Below are 14,690 nucleotides of genomic sequence, written 5' to 3' on the forward strand. Positions count from 1 at the left end.
AAAATAGATTCTTGTTGAACTCTAAGTGTTGCATCAGTTGCATCATGTCTTTTTTTCGCTAACTTCCATGAATCTGAATAGCATCGACTCGAGAGCAGATATTTTCTCTGATTGGACTTGCTCAATTTGGTAGAGATCATGCTTAAGTTCTTGAATTTCTTTCACATCTCGTTCTCTATTGTACTCCACATCACAATCCTTAGTAGAATGGGGTCCCCCACAAGCTCCGCATCTATCATGAATTGATCCACCAATTTTTGTGATCTTTTCTTCCATTGCGCCGAGCTTTGCAATTACTGCACTAATAGTATCTTGACCTCCATCTTTACTTGACTTTCCTCAAGTGAAATCCTCCTTTGAGTTATGATACTCTCTTGAATGCTTAGCGAATTCTTCAATCAAAGCTTTATTTATTGTCGGATTCCTCTTTGTCATGGGCCCTTGCGAGTCTAAAAGTTGACGAGTGCACACATTGACTCCATCATAAAATATCGAGATTTCTTGTTGCACATTGAAGTCATGTTGAGGGCAATGTCGTAACAATCTCTTGTAACGTTCCCAAGCTTCGTATAATGACTCCCCCTCTAATTGTTGAAAATTATGGATGTTTCTTTTAAGCTTTGCCACTTTTGAAGGAGGAGTAAACTGGTTGATGAACTCAGTCTTAAATTCAGCCCATGTCGTGATTGCTCCAAAGGGAAGTGATTTTAACCATTCTTTTGCTTCACCCTTCAATGTGACCGGAAAAAGTCGAAGCATCACCGCATCTTTACTCACGTTAGGTGCATTAAAATAATGTGAAATCTCCACCACCTCTTCTATATGCTCATAAGCGTCCTCGTGCTCCTTCCTATAAAAAGGTAGTTCCCTTAACATATTGAGAATGTGCCCCGGAAGTTCAAACTTTGTCGTGGATGGGATTTTTGGTGGATCAAGACCCCATCTATTGTCGTTCCTTATATGTCGCTTGTATTCTTCCATTGACATGGTCGTGATGTCCCCCATATTTTTTCTGCTAAAACAAAACTAAAAAAAACGCGTAAAACGAACAAAAAACAAATAAACGAACAAAAAACAAATAAGTGAAAAACTAACTGAAGCGAGACCACGACGTGGTGAATATAACCACGACGAGGTTGCGTCTCAGGAGAAAAAATTAAAATAAAAATATGAAACAAAAGTAACTTTTTGTGGTTTTTACCCCACAAAAATGATCGAATAACTAAAAGCAATTAAACTAATAATCAAATAAGTCGTTCTCCGACAACGACGCCAAAAACTTTGTTGGGTCAAAAATATGGTTTATACTTTACTTTTCTAGGAAAATGTATTTTTGTGTCTTGGACCGTAAACAACTTCGTGTTTACGGCCGTATACGTGTTTACGGTTGTGTTTACGGCCGTGAACAGGTTTACGACCGTAAACCCATTCACGGCCCATGTCTACTATATATAGGGTGAGGAGTGCATAATTGAATAGAAAAGGTGGAGAGCTTAAGTGTGTGAAACCCAATGTGTTCTAGAGAGAGAAACTAGAGAGAAGTTTTGTGTGTGTGAATCTCTTGTATCTGGATCTTCATTCTAATCAATTCATACATAGATTCATCATATTCTTCTTCTTCTTCTCTTCTATTTTATCTGACATCATCCGTTTGATTGGGATTCCACACCATCAAACGGATCTGATTGATACACAACCAGATCAGGAACTTACAATTGGTATCAGAGCTTGGTTGTATAAATCATTTTTGTTAGATCTGGAGCTGATTTGATCTTATTTTTGAAGGATTCCTGCGTTTGGATAGATCTTGCCAAAATAAGGGGGGTTTGTTCTTCGTGTTTTTGATAAAAAGGGTTTTTGATCGAGTTTTGGAGCTTCAAAGTCGAAAAAACGTTGTTTTTGGTCGTAACCAGTGAGGGGGTGGCGGCGTGTACGGCCAGCAGCTAGGGTTTCCGAAGAGTTTGCGGTCCGAGGAGTTCGCGGTCAGAGGGTTTACGGTCCGAGGTCTCCCACGTGTACGACCCGCGGTTCACGGCCAGCCTTGCCTCGGAGTTTACGGCCTGCTCATTTGCAGTCCACGTCCTCGCATCGCATCTCGTCTTCGATCAGAGTCCGAAGTTCGCATCTATGTTCATTAAAAAAAAAGGGAAGCGATTTTGTAGGTGCCGGGGATCGAACCCCGGCCTCCTCCCAAAATTACCCAGCGCCTTAACTAACTCTTCTAGCTAGTTGGATGATAAATCCGTTCGTTTTTTAATTCAAAAGGCGTTTTTCTCTCGGTTCCAGTTTCACATTTTTTACATTTTCAGCCCAAAATCAATTTTCTTTTCTTTTTAAATTACATTTTCAACCCAAAATTTTAGATTTTGATTTTTGACTTTTAATTTTGACTTTTTAATTAAAATTTTGACTTTGACTTTTAAAGTTTGACATTTGACTTTAAACTTTGACTTTCTCGTTTAACTTTCAAATTTTCAAATTTAACTTTTTGGTTTGACTTTTAAGTTTGATTTTTTAAGTTTGACTTTTGAGTTTGACTTTTTAAATTTGACTTTTAAGGTTGAGTTTTGAGGTTTTAAGTCAAAGGGCATTTTTGAAAAACAATGAGTTCTTCAAACACCAAAGTCAATGAAATTTCTTGTTCTCAAACATGCATTGATAATGTTAAAAATCTTCGTGAGCATATAGAATTATTACATAGAGAGAACGAGGACTTGAGATATGAAAGGTATCAACTTAGAAAAGGACAGAAACCCCTGAAGGCTGAATTAGAAGCAAAAACCAAGGACTTTAGAAAACTTCAGGAAGAGTATAGTACTAAGAGTATACATTATAGATATGTAATTGAACAACTCGCTGAGGTAACTGCTGAGCTTGACACATTGAAAAACAAATTTGAAAATGCAGATCTTACTTTTAGAAAATTTGATGTGTCAAGTGAAGTAGTTGCATCCATGATAGAAACTAACTTGAAATTCAAAGAGAATCAGCAAAAGGGTTTAGGATATGACAAAGTGCCTCCTCCTTATAATCATAATTATCAGTTTAAGCCATTGTCTAAAGAAGAAATAGACAGAGAGCCATATCTTAAATATGGATTTGTGTCAGGAGGTAGTATTAATGTTGAAAATACTAATGTTTCTACTTCCCACGCAGATCAATCTTTAAGTCAATCAAAGCAAGCAGCTGAAGAGAGTGTGTCTGATAATAAAATTGTGTCAAAGTCAGAAGACTTAAAATTTTTTGATATATTTGATGATATCTTTGATAATTCTGCCGTGGATGCGCCAGAAAGTGTTGAGCTGAACGATTCTAACGCTTCTACTTCTTGTGCAGGTAAAGTAACGGAAGATGAGAACAAGGAGAAAACTATTGAACAAACCAATGTCTCCTTGAACTCTGAATCTGTTGCTTCGAACTCAGTTGCTTCTGATCAACCTGCTGTTAAGAAGTACATGCCACCAAAACAAGCGAAACAGAGTGCCTGTTGCAATTGTACTTGTGGGAACAACAAGAGACGAGGCAAGGATACGCCACCAGGGGCAGGAAGAAACAACTTCCCAGTGAAGAAAAAGACTTGCTTTCACTGTGGAACACCTGGACACATTGCCAGAAATTGTCCAAATCGCGCATACGTTCCCTACTATGCACAAGGGTGGCAGAACGCGCCAAGAGGGAGATACTTCAAAAGAAACTCCTCAAGGTCACGTTCAGACAATGGCGAATGGAATGCCACGAAGGGCAAGAGTTCAACTCCCAAGGCCAAGAAATCAACTCCCAACAACAAGAAGGGAATGTCGGCCAAGAAGTCCAATCCAAGAGATGCTCCAGCGAAATCAAGACCGGTTAAGTCAAAGTCATCTCGACGATCGGCTTCAAGTTCTGAAACAAGTGCCGGGGCACCCAACAAATTGAAAAAGAAATGGGTTAAACCCGACTACAGATGGGTTCCGAAGGTTCAATCTCCCAAATCATCTAATGATTCTAATATTTCTACATCTTCTGTTTGTGATAAACAGGACATGTCATGGGAGAGAGTTCCTTGCAAAGACGACAAAGGTCAACCCAGTTTCAAAATGGACTGGGTTCCAAAGACCAACTGATCCCGCTCTGTGTCGGAGCAGCTATGGAGGCATATCATCAGACTTCGGTTTGTTGGTAGTGGCTGTTCCCGGCACATGATAAGAGGCATCTCTCAACTGTACAATACTCAGAACATTGTTTGAGAGTATGTGTCCTTTGCGGGAAAGGGAAGAAAGGAAGGGATCACACATGGGGTTTGTGCTTAATGACATGAAGAATTTTCGGATCTGTTCTGAGATTACGCGTGCTATTCTCAGACCTTCTGGATGCAAATTCAATCGGTGACTTACGGTTTGAGTTTTCTTCTCTATACTCCTGAGTTTTTCTTAAGCTGATTCGCTTCAAAGACAAATTTTTGTTTTAGGATAGTTTAAATTTGCGCATTTGCATTCGTTTCTCTCTTATGCACAAATTTAGGGGGAGAAATAAAAACAAAACAAAAATTAGAAAATTTTAAAAAATCCAAAAACATTAGAAAATCAGAAAATCCAAAAATATGTTGGTTATGGAATGTGCTTGTAGGTAATGTGATGGGAAGTGATATAATCATGTGATAACAGACAATTTGAATCTGTGTAAGGGACTGAATCTGAATTGTCTAGGCTCTGTGTTCGATGCGCTGGTAGGCACGAAAGATTAAAATGGACTTGACTAGGCATTAATGAACTTAAGGAATCTAGAGACTTGAAAAATCTTGACCTAGATAGATCCATTTAGCCTGACAATACGACGCTCAGATAGGTTGAGCAGGGAGATATACATGATAATCCACTGGTCACATTAAAGTAATCAGTATCTAGAACTGTGGTTTAACTCTTCCTCGATGTACGGACTCTGTCCTTAATTCCGGTATTGATGGGGCGACTGGGGAATTCCGATAAAGTAGGTCTGTAGGAAATTATTTTCTTACTTTCTTTCTGTTAGTCATATGTTGCCTCCACTGCGTGATTGAAATACATCCGACCTGGACTGCAACATATGCAACTCTATTTCTATGCATCTTCTATCTATGCAATTCTTCCTGCTTGTTAGCCATATGATGTCTCCTTTGCATGATTAACCATCCGACCTGGTACACATCATATGCACCATTCTACTTCTCAATCCCTCTAAATCTGGTTAGTCATATGTTTCACCCTCTGCGAGATTGGAAGAGATCCGACCTGGGTGTATAGCATATGCATTCTAAATCTGACTTCTCTCATAATTATTGTCTGCTCACCTAAAGTAAGGAGTACTTTGGAAGTTCCTGATTATTGGGGTATGTCAGGAAGTAGGAAACATGTTCTAGTACATTTAAAATTGAACAATCACTAGGTTGTATGTAGATCTCACTGCTCAATTTAGGTGGACAACAGTATCTTTGGACGTCGTCAGCTGAATGGTCCTTAAGGAATATTATCTAGGAACATAGGATCACATTGTCTTGTCACTTATAGTATGTCCTAATTTTGTCACAATCTTTCATGTTTAAGTGGACCACAATACCGGCGATTGACCAGATCTATTCATGAAGGGAGAGGTACTGATAAATGGATAAAGGCTGTCTACAAACTTTGATCCCAAATCACTCTTAAAGTTAGATATCATGTTTATTTTTGTTAAATTTGTTCATAGTTTTCTTCTAATTTAAATATTAGGGGAGAATTAAAAATTTTAAAAACCAAACAAAAATAAAAAAATTAAAAATCCAAAAATAGTGTTATTTCTGTTTTATTTCTTTTTCAGAAAATATGAAAAAAAATCCAAAAATATTGTGTGCTAAGTTTTCTTTTAGTTTTGTTTTGTCTTGAAAAGTGAATTCAGGTGTAGATGAGACTCATGGAGACTGTATCGAGATTTCTGAGCCAAGGCTTCATCCGTGAGCATCGAAGAATTCTCATTCGAAGGAGCAAGAAATGAAGATTATTCTTTCAACATTCAATCCTTCAACCCCAATAGCAAGGTGAAGCTGTACTTGAAGATTATGTGACAGATTGCATTGAAGCCTCCTCAATCAATTTGCTGCTATTCTTGTACCTCCTGAAGTGATCCAGAAGATTGTGTCTCTCTGATATTCTCTCTGAAGATTCTCAAGCTGAAAGCGCTATCTTTCAAAAATCTTATCAAGAAGCCTCCTCACCCAACGTACGTTCAAAGCCAAATCCTAAAGAAAAGCCCAACTACTCAAGATGAAGTCATTCACTGAAGATTCATCAAGTTTCATCTTGAAGTTGTGAAAAATTTGAAGATTAATGTTGAAGCCAAGCTCCCGATGAAGTTTAACAAGAAAAACCAGCTACTTTTTAAAGGGGAGCTTATTGGGTCAGTTAGAAAAGAAAGCTAAAAACCAAGGGGGAGATTGTTGGGTCAAAAATATGGTTTATACTTTACTTTTCTAGGAGAATGTATTTTTGTGTCTTGGACCGTAAACAGCTTGATGTTTACAGCCGTATACGTGTTTACGGTTGTGTTTACGGCCGTGAACAGGTTTACGGCCGTAAACCCATTCACGGCCCATGTCTACTATATATAGGGTGAGAAGTGCATAATTGAATAGAAAAGGTTAAGAGCTTAAGTCTGTGAAACCCGAGGTGTTCTAGAGAGAGAAACTAGAGAGAAGTTTTGTGTGTGTGAATCTCTTGTATCTGGATCTTCATTCTAATCAATTCATACATAGATTCATCATATTCTTCTTCTTCTTCTCTTCTATTTTATCTGACATCATCCGTTTGATTGGGATTCCGCACCATCAAACGGATCTGATTGATACACAAGCAGATCAGGGACTTACAAACTTGATGTGCACAAATTATACCTATCTAGTTTTAAATTTATAACCTAACGAACTTAACTAGCTAGAATGCACCTAGGCAGTGTACCTAGTCGAATTATAGAATATTTTAGGTAAGTCGGGTGTCGATCATAGGGAACGATATTTAATTAATAAAATAACCACTAAAAGCTAAACTAAGAAAAACAACTAAAATTGGGGTTTTATCTGATTTTACAAGTTCAGGAAAACTTAAATTAAAATAACAAACTAATTACTAAAGTAAACAACTAGAAAGACGATTTCAAATCAAGAATAATGATTTTACAAGTTCAGGAAAACTTCGAATCCCCATCATTCCGCTAGTTACCAAAGTCCTCCATTCCCTCGGGAAGAGCTAACATCGGGGCTTCGCACAATCGCTGGCGAAGAGTCTCGAATGATGTTTGCTGCTCGGGACCCCAAGAAAAAGCAACGCCCTTCCGGGTCAACCTGGTGAGGGGGACGACAATTTTGGAGAAATCCCTGATATATCTCCGATAGTAGCCGGCCAACCCTAGAAAACTCCTGATCTCGGTGGGGGATCTCGGCACCTCCCATCTCATAACTGCCTCAACCTTGGCCGGATTGACCAAAAACCCATTCTGATTAACGAGGTGTCCCAGGAACTGGACCTCTCGTAACCAGAAATCACACTTGGAGAATTTGGCATAAAGCCTCTCTGACCTCAATACCCCAAGAATCTCCATCAAATGATCCTCATGCTGCTCTCTGGATCTCGAGTACACCAAAATATCGTCGATGAACACGATCACCGATCGATCCAACATAGGCCTGCACACCCGGTTCATGAGATCCATGAACGCTGCCGGTGTGTTGGTTAGCCGAAAAGGCATCACCAGGAACTCGTAATGCCCATAACGAGTTCTTAAGGCCGTCTTCTGGATATCCTCCTCGCAGACTCTCATCTGATGGTATCCAGATCTCAAGTCGATCTTGGAAAACCAAGACGCGCCCTGCAACTGATCGAACAGACCGTCAATCCTTGGCAGCGGATAACGGTTCTTGACCGTCAGCTTGTTCTACTCCCGGTAATCAATGCACATCCGGTGTGAACCATCCTTTTTCTTGACAAAAAGGATAGGCGCTCCCCACAGCGAGCTACTCGGTCGGATAAAACCCTTTCGCAACAGCTCCTGAAGCTGCGAGGATAACTCCTGAATCTGGGGCGGCACAAGGCGATAAGGTGCCTTGGCAATAGGCGCTGCTCTCGGAACCAAATCAATCCGGAACTCCACCTGTCTCTCGGGAGGCACACCCGGTAACTCCTTGGGAAAAACATCCGAAAACTCACTCACTATCGGAACCTCAGCGATAGAACTCGATCTTTCAGTAGCAACTCGCACATCCATCACATACGCTACAAAACCCCTGCAACCCTGATGTAGACTCTGTCTCGCTCTGGCAGCCGAGCAAAATGCTGACCCAGATCGGGTACCCTCGCCATATACTGTAAGCACTCCCCCACTAAGGTCTCGTATGGTCACCAACTGACGCTCACAGTCGATCATAGCTCCGAATCGACTCAACCAGTCTATGCCCACGATGACACATACATTCCCCATCACAATCGGTACCAGATCTATCGGAAACTCAACACCAAAAATCTCAAGTACACATCCCCGGATCACATCAGTCATAAACACCGCATGCTCATCGGCTATGGAGACTCTCAGAGGTCAACTCAGCGCCTCTCGTCGGATAATGATGTGACGACTAAATGCTAATGATACGAAGGATCGACTCGCACCCGAGTCAAATAACACCAAGGCAGGTACAGAACTCACAAGAAAAGTACCTATGCATAACACAATATAAGCACACCATAATTCAATCAAAATAAATAAAAGAGCACATACCGGCCACGACATCAGGTGCTGCGCAGACCTCTTCCGCTGTCAGCTGGAGAGCTCTCCCGCGAGCCTTCGATACCTTGGCCTTCACTGGCCGGTTCTCTGTAGCTCGTGTAGTAGCAGGGGTAGATCCATGTGCTGATCCCTGTAGCAGCTATGGGCACTCGGCCTTCCGATGGCCGGTCTGGTTGCAGTGGAAACAAACTGCAAACCCCTTGGGGCAATCCCTCGCGATATGCCCCTCCTTGCCACACTTGTAGCAAACACCAGCTCGACACACCCCCTCATGACTCTTGTCGCACTTTCCACAAGTGCGGCTCTTCTGGCCTCTAGATCTCGAATCAGCGGGCTTTGCCCGCTTTGCTGCCGGCTGAGACTGTACCGGTCGCCTATCCCTCCCCTGAGACTCCGCCTCCTCTCTGGCCTAAGTCTCCAGCTCAATCTCCTTCTTCCGGGCATTTTCCTGAAGCTCAACAAACGTCCGGTATGTCGAGTTCACCACGAACTCACAAATATCCCTCCTCAGTATACTCAAATATCGGCTCATACGTGCCTGCTCGGTAGACACGTGCCCAGGGCAGAACATCGCCCTCTCATGGAACATCCTCATAATCACTGTCACCGACTCTGTCCTCTGCTTGAGGGACAAGAACTCCTGGGACAACCATTCCCTCTCCACCGGGGGAACATACTCCTCTCGAAACATAGTAATAAACCTCTCCCAAGACACTGCAGTGAGCTCTACAGAAGTGAAGCTGGCTGTTACAAACTTCCACCAGTCCTTCGCCCCCAAGCGAAGCTGGTTCAGCGCGAACTGTACCCTCAAATTTTCCGGACAGGAACAAGTGTAGAAACACCCCTTGATGTCAGAGATCCATCTCATCGCGACAATCGGGTCCTGAGTCTAGTCAAACTCTGGTGGCTTCGTGTTGCTGAACTCCCGGTACAACAACGAGTCACCCGCCTGTGGCCTGGCAGCAGCGACAACTGACGTGGCTGCAACAACATCCGCCTCGATAATCGCAGCGTAACGCTCATCAAATGTCTCAATCAAGTTGGTCTTGATAGACCCAAACATCTCGGGAATCTCTGCTCGGATGGCTGCGGCCACCTCCTCGTGAATCATCTTGCGAATCTCCTCGTCACCGGTACCACTTCCCCCAGGGTTGTGGCGCGTACCCACCATGATATCTCTGAAATACAACACAAAATATACAGAGACTCGCTCGAGTATACTCACACTCGATCGCTCGACCCTACTTGATCCTTAGTAATCCTAATGATTCTTACTTGGACTGCTTACTGACCCGATGCTTCCAGTAGTACGAGCCCAATACTACCTTCCACACCGCATCTGTAATCACCCCAAGTCCTCCTCCTAGGATTCCAGATCGCAAGTACTATATATCCCGCCGAACATATGCTACTCTCATAAGTTCATTTCTGCTACATACTCGTACTCAAAGCAAATCATAGGTAGCAGTAACTCCTAGGTTAAGGCATCACAAATCAGGCCACCCTAGTCCTAAAATATGAAGTACCTAGCCTACTCGCTAGTATGCATAACGTATCTTATAATATCTCATAATACTGAAAGTAAGGGTATTTTGGGAAAATCACCGTTCGGGCGCTGGCTGATTGTACACAATGCTCTTTCTCGTTTTTCTCTTAGAAACTCTTACTCATTTTAGAAAAATCGTTTCTTTTGGAAAACTTTCTCAAATCCTCAGTTTGAGTCCAGACATACCCGAAGGTGCATCTGAATCCCTCAAACCAAGGCTCTGATACCAACTTGTAACGACGTAATTTTTCAACCAATTTTTTTCATTTTTAAAACATATAAAACTCATACATTAAATTTCATGAATATCGTAAGTGTCTTAATGTCAACATAAATCTACAACAAAAGTCAATTCCCAGCATCCTCAATGTAATCTCGAACAGATGTGTATAATCACGCCGATGCCTTCCTGCGATCCTCGGAAGTACCTAAAACACATAACACATAACACGGTAAGCATAAAGCTTAGTGAGTTCCCCAAAATACCACGCACAAATAATTAGCCACTCGAGGCTATAGCTCTGGAAGACCCTCCGGTCAATATGTCTCAGTGGGACCCTCTAGTGCCACCATTCGTTGGACCCTCTGGTCCGGTCTAAGTAAGGACCCTCCGGCCTCATAGTTCGTTGGACCCTCCGGTCCGGTCTGGTCTAAATATCACATAATATAACATAGATACCATACAACAAAATGCATAACTCAAGTAAACACATACGACCCTCTGGTCACACATAAACACCGCTCTAGGTAATGTATAGTGAGAAGACTCACCTCGAAGCAAGCAAGCTAATACACCTCGTACACGAATCACTGATCTAGCCTCCGCTTAATACATGTGGTGATTATCTCTAATTAGATCACAATTCTAATAAATTCATATTAACCCCTTTTAACTCTTGGTAAGGGTAAATGACCAGTTTACCCCTCCCAGATCTCAGTTACTCACATTTGGTCAAGACTATAAAAGTCAACCGAAGTCAAACTTGAGTCAATAGTCCATGTTGACCCAACTCGATGAGTGCAACAGGAGGACTCGTCGAGTCCCCTCGTTCCCTCAGAGGCCTTAAGAAAACCAACTCTACTCGTCGAGTTGACCCGTTCACTCGACGAGTCACAGCATGCTCAGACTTATCGGAATAAACCCTAAGCGACTCGTCGAGTCTGCTCATGGACTCGGCGAGTTCATCCAGTCCATACTCCCATTCAGACATTTTAGGACATATCTACCACTCCAAATACTAGATCTAGACTCCCTAGGCTCGAATGTCACGTAAAGCTTCGATCTTTACGTTCATGCATGGCATATTTGCTCCATAATGCCATTACAAGCTCCAAGAAAGGTTAAATGCACATGAGCTTGCCCCTAGCTCAATAAAGCCCGAATCTTTGGACTTTCAAGGCCTTCTCTAGTCCAGATCTAAGGTTCTAACCTCAAACCATGCTCAAATAACTCAAGAACACAATATGATTTGGGAGAAAACCCTAAAAGCTCCCAAAAATAAGATCTAACGAATATGTGGCCAATATGAGAGCTTTTTACCTATGTATAGCAACTAATGACAGAATAATGCAAGATCCACAACCTTACCTCGGTTAGATCCACCAAGCTTTTCCAATCCTTCCTCCAAAATGCACAAGAATGCTTAAAATGGTCTCTCTCTCTCTATACAACGAAAAGGGCAGGTTGGGGTTTCTCTCTGTGAAGTGTGGCCGCACAAGGAGGCTATAAGTGCCTTTAAATAGGTCCCAAACCCAGGGATTTAGGGTTTCTCATTCGAGCTCCTACTCGGCGAGTAGCCTCTCGGACTTGTCGAGTAGGTCATTAAATCCCTGTGACCACGCGCGATTTGACTCGACGAGTCATAGCATCAACTCGTCGAGTCGCTCTATGAACTTCAAAAACAAATAATCAAAATGATGTACCTGGGATTCCGGATGTTACAAATTGTATACGGTTAGGATCTTATAGCCTTAGAATAATGGATTTTGCCTTATTTCCTGTTCCTTGTTTGGTTGTGGTCCTAGGGTAGAGTCTATTATTCGACAGTCTATTAGATCATGTTCTGTGTATAATTTGCATGCATAAGGCAGCCGACGGTGAGGATGGATGGATGTGGATAGCACGAGTTGCGATATGTGGGCGGAATGTTCTATGGCAGTTCTTTGGATCGGAGTGCTACTGCACGAATGCTGCTTGCTTTGTGCTTTGTGGAACTCTTGAGTGATGGGAGTCAGCCACTAAGTGGATATGACGATATCCAGGAGGTGGATGGCTGGCATCATGGGGAGTTCTTCAGCAGCTGATGGCAGGGCGAGGTTAGGAACCTAGGAAAGACTAGGATATGCTCCAGTGAGTTAGTGGGGCGGTTTGGTGAGGTTGGGAGCCTAGTAGGCGCTTCGGTGGGTATGGTGTTGTTGGTGGATATTTGGTGCATCAGTGGGATAGGTGACTTAGAGGATTCGGGAGGATTGCTGAGGAAAGTATGGATAGGTGTGGAAGGTAGTATGGGCCCGTACTACTGAAAGCACAATATCCATACTCGAATCAGTGAGAGTCTTGGAGAATCTAAAAGCTGATGGGAAGGAGAATTCTTGGTTATGAATGGACCGTGGAGATAGCTGTTATGCATAATGCGGATGAGCACGCAAGGGGAAGGACCAGGGTTGGTCCCGACTCCGGTGGAGAGCCAGTTAGCGGAAGGACTGCCAGGATTTTGAGTCCGCCTTGGATCGTTGGTATCAGGCAACAAGGATCGATTGTGCGATCTATTGCACTCTCGGGACTAGAGACTATGACTTGGGGATGGTTAGTAGCCCGGTTTAGAGCAGGGGTTGCTCCAATTATTGCAGTTCAGCCGTCGGCGATTGAGCTGGTGAGTGTGTCAGGGTGCGAGACCTTGGATGATATGATGTATGGAGTCAAGAGTTCAGGTCAACTTTTGAGAGGCGAGCGGGGCCGGATTTAGTGCAGTGCTTGCGGGAAACCGCACGAGGGAGTTTTTCATTTCAAGAGTTTCAGTAAGTATATCTATGGGTTTGTTTCCTTGCTTGTAATTGGGTTATACCTTCAAACATTGTCATATGCCATTTGCATACCGTGGGTTACGGGGTGGTTAGTGAAGGTCGTTTCCCTTATTGATTGTTTGGAGCGTCCAACGTTATTTGGGCCTATGTTCGAGATCTGTTCAGGGCCGTGATGCGGAAGGTCTACGGTCAGGGTTGGTGACTCAACCATTATGCTTGGGTTAGCTTTTGGACGCGCCAGGGGAAGTGGTCTACTGCAGAGGCTTTGGTCTGGGCATCGGTTATTTGGACTTTGAGATATAAGTGTGACATCATTTCAAGGCGTCTGGGATTATCAGTTTCGCTTGGACTCGGGAAGTGTCCTTCTGATCTTTTGGAGTTGTGTGGTCTTTTGGGGTTTGGACCAGTAATCGAACACTAGCACGGGAAAGCAGCTGGTGGTCAACAGTTTGGTTATTAAAGGGTAAAAAGGATTGGAAACCCTTCAAATTTTATGTATTGCGAAGACTTAGTGGAATCTAAGTGGGGAAGAATCGCACAGGTATTCAGGACAGGGGCACGTATGAGATCGGGATGGGATTTCTCATCCCCATCGAGTAAATGGCAGCCAAAGTGGCTATTTGGTTGGAGGGTTGTATGAGTTTGGGGTTCGGTAAGACTCCCCGTCATGTGTATCACGTCTTCTTGGGGGTTTGATAACAGGATTTGGGGAGACAGGTTGGGGCTCCAGTCATGAATGGAGTTCAGTTCGGGTGTTTGGTGGAGTGCGTGCTCGACTCTGTATGCGTTTCGAATCGATAGGTTAGGGGTAAGGCATTGGGATGCAGCTGTGTTGGGATGAAAGTGTTGTAAAACTACGGGGGAGCCGTAGCATTCACTAGTAGTCAGATAGTGTGGAAAGTGTTGTAAGACTACAGGGGAGCCGTAGCATTCACTAGTAGTCAGATAGTGTGGAAAGTGATGTAAGACTACGGGGGAGTCGTAGCATTCACAATGGTCAGATAGTGCGAGAAGGGTAGAAAGACTGCAGGGTAGCTGCGACATTCACGGATTCGTATAGATGACTTAGGCCAGGGTGGGCCAGTTCGCAAGGTGGTGGGCAGGTCACAATATAACTGAAACAGGAAACGGCAGGTCGAGGAGACCGGGTATGATGTAAGGCTATAGTTATTCTGGTAGCATTCACCTTTTTGCATCGGATTTAGTGGTGATAGGTTGTGAGCCTATCATGATCGGATGGATCAAAGGATTGAAGGAGCCATGAGGAGCGGTATAGATAGAGCAGTATTGTCAGACAAGGTATCCTTCAGAGGTCATGTGGGACTTCCGTACGTGTGTTTCTGGCCCAGCAGTCGGG

At 43.0% G+C, this 14,690-nt stretch overlaps 1 non-coding gene across 1 annotated transcript; it reads left to right on the forward strand.

Annotated features, from left to right (window-relative positions):
* The first annotated feature begins 514 nt into the window (after nucleotides 1–514).
* On the forward strand, nucleotides 515–621 carry LOC145151662 (small nucleolar RNA R71). Its single transcript, XR_013732224.1, has one exon. It is a non-coding gene; the product is annotated as a small nucleolar RNA R71 (small nucleolar RNA).
* The last annotated feature ends 14,069 nt before the right edge of the window (nucleotides 622–14,690 follow it).

Source organism: Lactuca virosa, chromosome 1, assembly GCF_052849685.1.
Source record: "Lactuca virosa cultivar CGN04683 chromosome 1, Lactuca_virosa_CGN04683_v6, whole genome shotgun sequence".
Taxonomy (NCBI): Eukaryota; Viridiplantae; Streptophyta; class Magnoliopsida; order Asterales; family Asteraceae; genus Lactuca; species Lactuca virosa.